At 46.1% G+C, this 9,219-nt stretch overlaps 1 long non-coding RNA gene across 1 annotated transcript; it reads left to right on the top strand.

The window, feature by feature from the left end:
* The first annotated feature begins 736 nt into the window (after positions 1-736).
* On the top strand, positions 737-9,002 carry LOC143934156 (uncharacterized). The gene is made up of 3 exons (XR_013263219.1): positions 737-816; positions 8,091-8,434; positions 8,515-9,002. It is a non-coding gene; the product is annotated as an uncharacterized LOC143934156 (long non-coding RNA).
* The last annotated feature ends 217 nt before the right edge of the window (positions 9,003-9,219 follow it).

Genomic DNA, 9,219 nt, shown 5'->3' on the forward strand with positions numbered 1-9,219 from the left:
TTAGGGAACAATGGAATCTTTTTGTAAAACATGTGCAGTATATTCAGGGCCGGTGCTACCACTAGGCGGATTAGGCAGCCGCCTAGGGCGCACTGCCACCTAGGGCGCAACTGCAGCTGCTGTGTATACAGCTCTCTAGTGAGGAGATGGCACAGCCTGGTGCAGGGCCGGTGCTACCACTAGGCGGATTAGGCAGCCGCCTAGGGCGCACTGCCACCTAGGGCGCAACTGCAGCTGCTGTGTATACAGCTCTCTAGTGAGGAGATGGCACAGCCTGGTGTGTAGAGCCGGGTGTCAGTCTGAGAGGACTGACAAACACAAGGAGGGGAGAGGAGTGCGCAGACAGCGTGGCTCAGTCACTGGGAAAGGAGAAGATTTTTGATAGAGCCGCTCTGCACTGTATGGAAGAGATTTGCGCTCCCCTCCTACCAGCAATACACAGAGCAGCCTGGTCTGGAAGTGTCTTCACCAGCTCCCGACACTGGTCCTGGGCACTGACACACACGCGCTGATAAAGTCCTAGCTGGCACATCCTGTGTGTAGGGAGACATCGGGGGAGGAAAATACAGCCAACCGATGCTTGTAAATGCCTCCCCATAGTGGTTTACTGCCTGCTCTGCAAACTGCACTCGGGACTCACTCAGCCCGCCCCCATTTTAGGACAGTAAACAGTTCCTTCGGCATGACACACACCAGCGTTCAACCCAGCTCTTCCTCCGGATAACCCCCCCCCCCCCCCCAGCTCCCTGGAATGTCCCCCTCCCCCGGTCACAATACACAGGTCACAGCGTGGCAGGTGGGAAGCAGAGGATGTGGGTGAGTGCTCGGTCCTGGTACACATGCTGGTACTGGAGCTGATATTAGTGCTGTGCAGGGTGGTTAGTGTGTTGGATCTCTTTATGTTTATTTTTTCTGCTGATGACCACCCATAGAAAACACTGCATACAAGTCAGGCTGCTGCCCACTAGTCGCTATGTGTTCTCCTGGTTACTGCTGATACTAGTGCAGCATTTACTAGAACTGGGCTTTATTTTCCTTCACTTGTAGAATCTAAAAGGGGTCTTCTCCTCCTCTCGCTTCCACCAGCAGACAGCGACTGCAAAAAGAAAATACAGCCAATAAGTTCAAGTAAATGCTGCCCCCTCCTATCCAGGAGTCTGTACACCCACTGTGCCCAGTACGAGGGGTTCCCACCATCCCTGTGCTGAGTTCCCAGCTCTGTACGCCCACTGTGCCCATTACAAGGGGTTCCCACCATCCCTGTGCTGAGTTCCCGGGTCTGTACCCCTGCTGTGCCCATTATGAGGGGTTTCCACCATCCCTGTGCTGAGTTCCCGGGTCTGTACACCCGCTGTGCCCATTATGAGGGGTTCCCACCATCCCTGTGCTGAGTTCCCGGGTCTGTACACCCGCTGTGCCCATTATGAGGGGTTCCCACCATCCCTGTGCTGAGTTCCCGGGTCTGTACACCCGCTGTGCCCATTATGTGGGGTTCCCACCATCCCTGTGCTGAGTTCCCGGGTCTGTACACCCGCTGTACCCATTATGAGGGGTTCCCACCATCCCTGTGCTGAGTTCCCAGGTCTGTACCCCTGCTGTGCCCATTATGAGGGGTTTCCACCATCCCTGTGCTGAGTTCCCGGGTCTGTACACCCGCTGTGCCCATTATGAGGGGTTCCCACCATTCCTGTGCTGAGTTCCCGGGTCTGTACACCCGCTGTGCCCATTATGAGGGGTTCCCACCATCCCTGTGCTGAGTTCCCGGGTCTGTACACCCGCTGTGCCCATTATGTGGGGTTCCCACCATCCCTGTGCTGAGTTCCCGGGTCTGTACACCTGCTATTCCCATTATGTGGGGTTCCCACCATCCCTGTGTTCCCCACTGAATGGCATTGATGAGGCTGTACTGATGGGCACTGATAGGATGCACTAATTAGTGGCACTAATGGAGACTTATAGGTGGCACTCAGTGCCCATGGGCACTGATGGGCAGCACTGATAGACAGCTCTAATGGGCACTGATGGGCAGCACTGATAGACAGCACTTATTGGCCTGCACTGATCATCAGTGCCTTGATTATCTGTGTAAATTTTCCCTGTACAGGGCCAGCGCTACCTATGGACAAGGTAGGCACCAGCCTAGAGCGCACATCAGTCAGGGGCGTCACGCCAGTGCCCCCCCACCACCACCTCCAGGCTCCTACATATGCTGCATGCATATCATGCATCAGGCCAGTGACTGACTCCACCCCCAAAATGTTAGCAGTCTATATAAAGGTGGTGTATACATGGGCAAGGCAAAGGGGGTGGAGCCAAGGGGGCGGGGCGGCAAAATTGAGTTTTTGCCTAGGGTGTCAAAAATCCTTGCACCAGCCCTGGTTGAGACAAACCATTTACTACTGACAAGGGTCCTTACAGTTGTAGCATCCTCCTAGGTAGGTGCTAGAGAGTGCATAGTTTTTTAGTTTCCTTGCCTAACAGGGGGACCATCAGGCAAATTCAGGTTTTCTCTGCCTAACAGGGAGCAGTGATCCATTGATAGGGTCTGCTCAATGTGATCAGATGTTGCTCATGTTGTCTGCCTGTTTTCACACTGGTCCAATAGGAAGGGGAATATTGGACAGTGAGAGGAAACCTGACAAATTTAGAGCATGGGTGTATATACAGCCCTGGCCATTGGCAGAGGAAAGTTCTTCAAGGCATGCTAGGTGACTGTATTTATATCTAGAGAGCACATGTGTACAGGGTCTTCTGCTGGAAAGTGGGGTCCCGGAGGAAGGGGGCTGCCGCCCCTCCTCTGTATAGGCTGCCAATGCGATCTCAGGTGGTCGACCTGACAAGCTGCAACCCAGATGTCTTGCAGAGTTGACTGGGATGGAGACATACCTAGAAGGATCTGTTCATGGCTACTGTAAGGGGCATGTTCCATAGCTCCCAACAGTTCCTGATTTTGAGGGACTGTCCCTGATTTTGACGGACTGTCCCTGATTAGAAAAAAATCCCTCTGTCCCTCCTTCCTCCTAATTTGTCCCCCATTTAGGTCTGATCTATATACAGTAGTTGTATATAAAATGCAATATTTATCATTCAAAGAGTGTTTTGCAGGGCCAAACCTTTCATCCAAATTCTAAATTGCTGTATTTGTAAATTCCAGAAGCCAATATAAAAGAATAGTAGTATTAAAAAAAAAACACTTGTGGTTGTAACTAATAATTTTTTTGTGCAATTCTCCTTTAACCACTTAGCAACCGGCCCATAGCCGAATGATGGCTACAGGGCAGTTGCTTAACTCCGGGAGGGCGTACTATGACGTCCTCACAGAATTCTGCTCTCGTGTGCCCCCTGGGGCTCACACCCGAGAACATCCTGGACCCAGCGGATCATTGATCACGGTAAACAGCCGCTGATCGCGACCGTTTACTACGTGATCGCTCCGTCGAATGACGGAGCATTTCACTTGCAAACAAACCGGCTTCAGTGGATGGGTGCCAGCTAAAGGGGATACTGGTTAATATCCTGAAGAATAATGCCCCGTACACACGAGCGGACTTTTCGACATCCAAACTCCGACGGACTGAGTCCGGCGGACTATCCGCTCGTGTGTGGGCTGCAACGGACTTTAGCTTCGCAAAAGTCTGACGGACTTTAGAAATGAAGCATGCTTCAAATTTTCCCGACGGAACTCCGCCGGACCCAGGTCCGATGTAGAAGTCCGCTCGTCTGTATGCTGTTCCGACAGTCCTAAAACGACGCATGCTCTGAAGCAAGTACGAGACGGAAGTGCTCGGTCTTGTAAAACTCCAGTTCGTATTGGAAGTAGCACATTCGTCATGCTGCAAATTCTGTGCTCGTTTAAATGTATAGCGCATCTTCTTTATAATGCTAGAAGAACGAAGCCTTTTTATTTATAATGCTAGAAGAACGAAGTTGCTTTGCTGCTCATATTCACTCACAGAGTTCTCACCAAACACATTTCTGTTTTATTTCTCCTCATCTCATGAATGATCTTGTTTTTATTTTAAAGCCCCATCTCAATATTTTTTATTTTTATTTTTTTTTTAATAATTTTTTTTACTCCATATTTTTGGTACAATTCTTTACCATGTTTTTCTTGTGATCTCCATATTTAATTATTCTGTCAATTAAAACCAAAAAAAAAAAAAAAGTTGTTAACTTGACCGAATAATTAAATATGGAGATCACAAGAATAAAAATGTTCATGATTTCACCCAAAAATATTGATGAAAAAATTACTCCAAAAAAATAAAAAAAAACAAGAAAAAATGTTGGTGACTAATTTTTGGCCTACATATTTTTGGTACAATTCTTTACCATTTTTTTTTTATTGTGATCTCCATATTTAATTGTTCCGTCAAGTTAAAACCAAAAACTTTATTTTATTTTATTTTTTTTTCATTACCACAATAACCTTTTTATTTTTATTCTGGTGACAAGTTACCACAATAACATTTTTATTTTGTTTATAACCTCAAGGAGGTTAGTGTCCCTTGTTAATTTCACATTGTCTTTTATAGAAAGGTATTTGACCAAAAAACACATAGGCAATTATATTTTCAAACAAAAATATCCATTTATTCTGGTTCTACAAACAAAAAAATGAAGGCAACACTGGAGAAAATTGTGACATTTCTGTAGCCTTTTGGCCCCAGGGCAAACGTGAAACTATGTGGACAAGAAAATTCAAATATTACAAAATCCAATATGGTCCCAGAATCCCAGACATCAAGAGCAGCATCAGATGGTATATATGTCCCCAGGCTGTGGTTGGTCGGACCAGAGTGAAGCCAGGTCATCACCTTCTTCTCTTCGCTCCACCCTTCACTGCACCCTTCCCTGCAGACTTCCCTGTAGCCTTCCTGGGAGGCTGTGTCTCCGGTGGTGGACTCGTGGCAGGAGGAGGAGGAGGAGGAGGAACAGGAGGAACTTGCTCCACAATAGTACTGTTGGCCGATAAATCTCCACTGAGCCCCTTCTGTAACGACAGGAAAATGAGCCTTTCGCAGTGGAGACGTTGGCCCATCTCTAGTTGCTGGAGCCGGCTGGCAATGTAGCAGCCATAGGCCTCTTCTGCGTCAGGGGGGCTGTTTAAAACATTAGTCGCCTCTCTAATTAGTCGCAGGGATTCCTCCTGTGCCTGTGTATTTTTTTTGGCCCTTTTGGATGGAAGACGGAGGGGAGGCACTTGAGAAGTCGTCATGCTTCTACTAGGCCCGGCCACCTCCTGCCTGACAGAGGGCATGGACTCCTCCTGGCTGAGAGTGGGCATAGCCTCCTCCTGCCTGCCACTTTCACCACCTTCCTCCTGGCTGAGCTCCTCCTGTGTATAAAAAAGGGACATTGTTTTAGTTTTTTGTTCATCAATCCTAAACATTTTTCAGCTCCTGACTTCAAAATTCTGTTAATACATATAAAGGAGTATCATTATGACACCACTATTTCTTGTTTCTGCTGGTGACAAACATTTGTGGCCACTACTGTAAATTGATATGTCCAAATTTTAACTATTTTTTAACATCAATAATAGCGTACAAATTCGAATAACATCTAGTTAACATCATTAATATTCTGAATATCACTATTTTTGGTAAAAAAATACCTGGCTCCAGCTGGGTGCATCCGCTTCCTCCAGGATGGAAGGCTCATCAGCCTCTGCTGAGGTGGAGGGAATGCTGCAGGGAAGGGTGGAGGGAAGGGTGGAGGGAAGAGTAGAAAGCGACTCCCTGGGTCTACACCGGTCGTCCAGGAACCGTAGCTTTTCAAAGTACCACAGCCTGGGTACATATACATCACCTGGTGCTGCTCCTGATGTTTGGGATTTAGCGATTTTCCTCTTTTCCTTTCGGAACATATTTTGCAATATTTGAATTTTCTTATCCACAAAGTCCACGTCTGCCTCTGGGATCCAAGTCTGCACAAATGTCACAAATCTCTCCAGTGTTGCCCTCCTTACTTGTTTATTAAAATAATCCTTGTGCTTGGTATGCCACAGATTAGACATTTCTTTATACTTGTCGGTAAACAGACTTAAAAATTCTGGATCCCTGAATTTTTTATTCATTTTTCTGCAAGACAATACACAAGCCAAAAAACATAATGTTAGCTCAGACTCTCCTAATCTTAGCCCAAGATAGACTCCAGGATCTGCCACTTATTTGGGGAAATGGTTTAAACTTACCTTCGTTTTTCTTGCTCCCAACTTCTGTTCCTATTTTCGCAAACGAACATACGACATGTGATTTTTGTCGTTATATACAGTGCGTACGCGTAGAACTACGCCTGCGTTGCCCGCCCCTGACGTTCTTTTAGTCAAGTTCATGTTTTCCCGCCCCTTTCTGCGCACTTAACGTACGTACGACATGTGCATTTTGGCTTAAGATCCAGTGCGTACGCGTAGAACTACGCCTGCTTTGCCCGCCCCTGACGTTCTTTTAGTCAAGTTCATGGTTTCCCGCCCTTTCTGCACACTTAACGTACGTACGACGTGTGATTTTGGCGTAAGATCCAGTGCGTACGCGTAGAACTACGCCTGCTTTGCCCGCCCCTGACGTTCTTTTAGTCAAGTTCATGGTTTCCCGCCCTTTCTGCGCACTTAACGTACGTACGACGTGTGATTTTGGCGTAAGATCCAGTGCGTACGCGTAGAACTACGCCTGCGTTGCCCGCCCCTGACGTTCTTTTAGTCAAGTTCATGTTTTCCCGCCCCTTTCTGCGCACTTAACGTACGTACGACATGTGCATTTTGGCTTAAGATCCAGTGCGTACGCGTAGAACTACGCCTGCTTTGCCCGCCCCTGACGTTCTTTTAGTCAAGTTCATGGTTTCCCGCCCTTTCTGCGCACTTAACGTACGTACGACGTGTGATTTTGGCGTAAGATCCAGTGCGTACGCGTAGAACTACGCCTGCTTTGCCCGCCCCTGACGTTCTTTTAGTCAAGTTCATGGTTTCCCGCCCTTTCTGCGCACTTAACGTACGTACGACGTGTGATTTTGGCGTAAGATCCAGTGCGTACGCGTAGAACTACGCCTGCTTTGCCCGCCCATGACGTTCTTTTACAAGAATATTTCCCGCCCCCTTTTCTCTACGGTGCGCAGTAGGAGAAACATGGCGGAAACACAACAGGTGCTTGATATGAACGACTCCAGTAGTCAGGAATCCCCGGAGCCACAAACGTCCCGATCCGGAAAGAGGAGATTTAAGGCCTCAAATATGGCATTTCAAGAGATGGTGGAGATGGTGGGAATCTTGCGAAGTAAGGATTATGATGGCAAGCATGGACCATACACCCATCCGAACTTGCGCAAGGCCAGAATCATGGCCAAAGTAGTTAAGACCCTGCATAATCGTTTTGGGGTACGACGGTCAAAAGACCAATTGAGGAAACGGTGGTCCGACCTGAAATTGAGGGAGCCGGATCAATACAGAAGGATCAAGAAAGTTCTGAAAAAAAGTAAGTACTTGTCGTGTGTTCCTATTTTATGATTATTGCATACAGATCCATATGCTTTACCTTTGTACAATGTAAAAAATTGCTGCTTTCATGTTGTATACAGTAAAAGAATCGTATCGTTTTTTCAAACCCTCGTAAATTGTTCGTGGCAAACCTCGTTTATGATACAGGGTTTGAACAGCATTTTTTGGGTGTGTAATTTTTAGGACACAACAAATGATTAGGACATTGTGGTTTAGATGTGTTTCAAAATACAATGACTAGAAAAGAACATTCAGTGTAATTGAAGGAGAGGACACTTGGCAGCTGGGTAAAAACACATCTGCACTCATGAGCAAAGGTGTGGGACACCAGAGAACATTTATTAGGGTAAACCACACGCCACACGGGGTTCCCTGGTATACTTGGGGGGGGGGGGGTTGGGCATGTGTGAACCTTGGCACAAAAAGCAAATTATTTGCTTTTTTGGCAAAGTGAATTGATTTCTCATGTCTTCACATTTTGCATCTCTTCATAAACCGACAATTGTACAACACTTCTAATCAAGGTTTCATCTTCCTAGTTCTGGCCTTAAATATCTGTGTGCTAAAGTATACCTTTTGGTTTGTTAATTTCTCATAGGGGAGAAAAGCCTCACAAAGCAGGATCCCAGGGACCGCCATCCTTGCCAGCAGGAATGTGAGGTTAGCCCCATCCCCCCCGTGGATGTGCATGTGGAGGAAGGAGAGGTGGAAGAAGGAGAGGAGATGGGCACCCCACCAGGTGAGTGTCTGACACCACAGCTTCAGGTAATTGATGTATACCTGCATATTTCCAAACACATGTTTTTACATCTATTTTAGGTGATGTTGTGGTTGTGGAAAGCGACACATTTCCAAGCACCAGTGCCCCCCCCGAGGATGTCGAGGAAGGAGAGGTTGAGGAAGGAGAGGTGGAGGAAGTAGGGGAGCTGGGCACCCCACCAGGTGAGTGTCTGACACCCCAGCTTGTTGAAATCCATGTATGACTGCCTAATTTTTGACCCAATTTTTCCCATCTATTGTAGGTGATGTTCTGTTTGTGGAAAGGGCCCCATTTTCCAGTGACAGCGCACAAAGGCTGATTGGCCAGATAATGGGCTGGAATGGGGAACTAGATGACATGCGGACTAGCCTGGATCTCATGAAGACTCAGATTGACAATATGCAGCTGGAAATGAAGAACATGATCGATATTTTGGGGAGAATATAATCCGTTTCTCCATAATATCGATCATGTTCTTCATTTCCCTTGTTTTAGTTCAAAGATTGTTTTACTTCACCAATTTTTACGATTGTGGCTGATTGTTGTTTTATACATTTTTCATATTTTTTCTAGAAAAATAAAAACCACCAAAAAAAAAAAAAAAAAAAAAGTTTATAAAAAATTGAAAAAAAAGGAAACCAAAAAATGTTTGGCAAAGAAAGTTAAATAAACCCCAAAAAAATTTTAGATCACTAAATATTCAATGGCACATGTGAATGTGGCCAAATTAAAATTTTGAATAATCAAGAATGTGTGGCGTATTCTTTCAATGCTTAATACCAGTTTGGGAAAAGGGATTTTGTGTATCCAGTGACAATGGGCCTTATTGAATTTAATGAAAATACACTTGGCACTACAAGTGCACTAGGATAACATAGGAGACAGCACAAACCAAAAGCAAGCAAGAAAACACATTTCAGATTTGAGGTTATTTTATTATTTTCCTCTTTTTTAAAATTAAATATTG

This window comes from Lithobates pipiens, unplaced genomic scaffold (genome assembly GCF_037356315.1).
Source record: "Lithobates pipiens isolate NorthernLeopardFrog02 unplaced genomic scaffold, aLitPip1_a1.2 Scaffold_27, whole genome shotgun sequence".
Classification (NCBI taxonomy): Eukaryota; Metazoa; Chordata; class Amphibia; order Anura; family Ranidae; genus Lithobates; species Lithobates pipiens.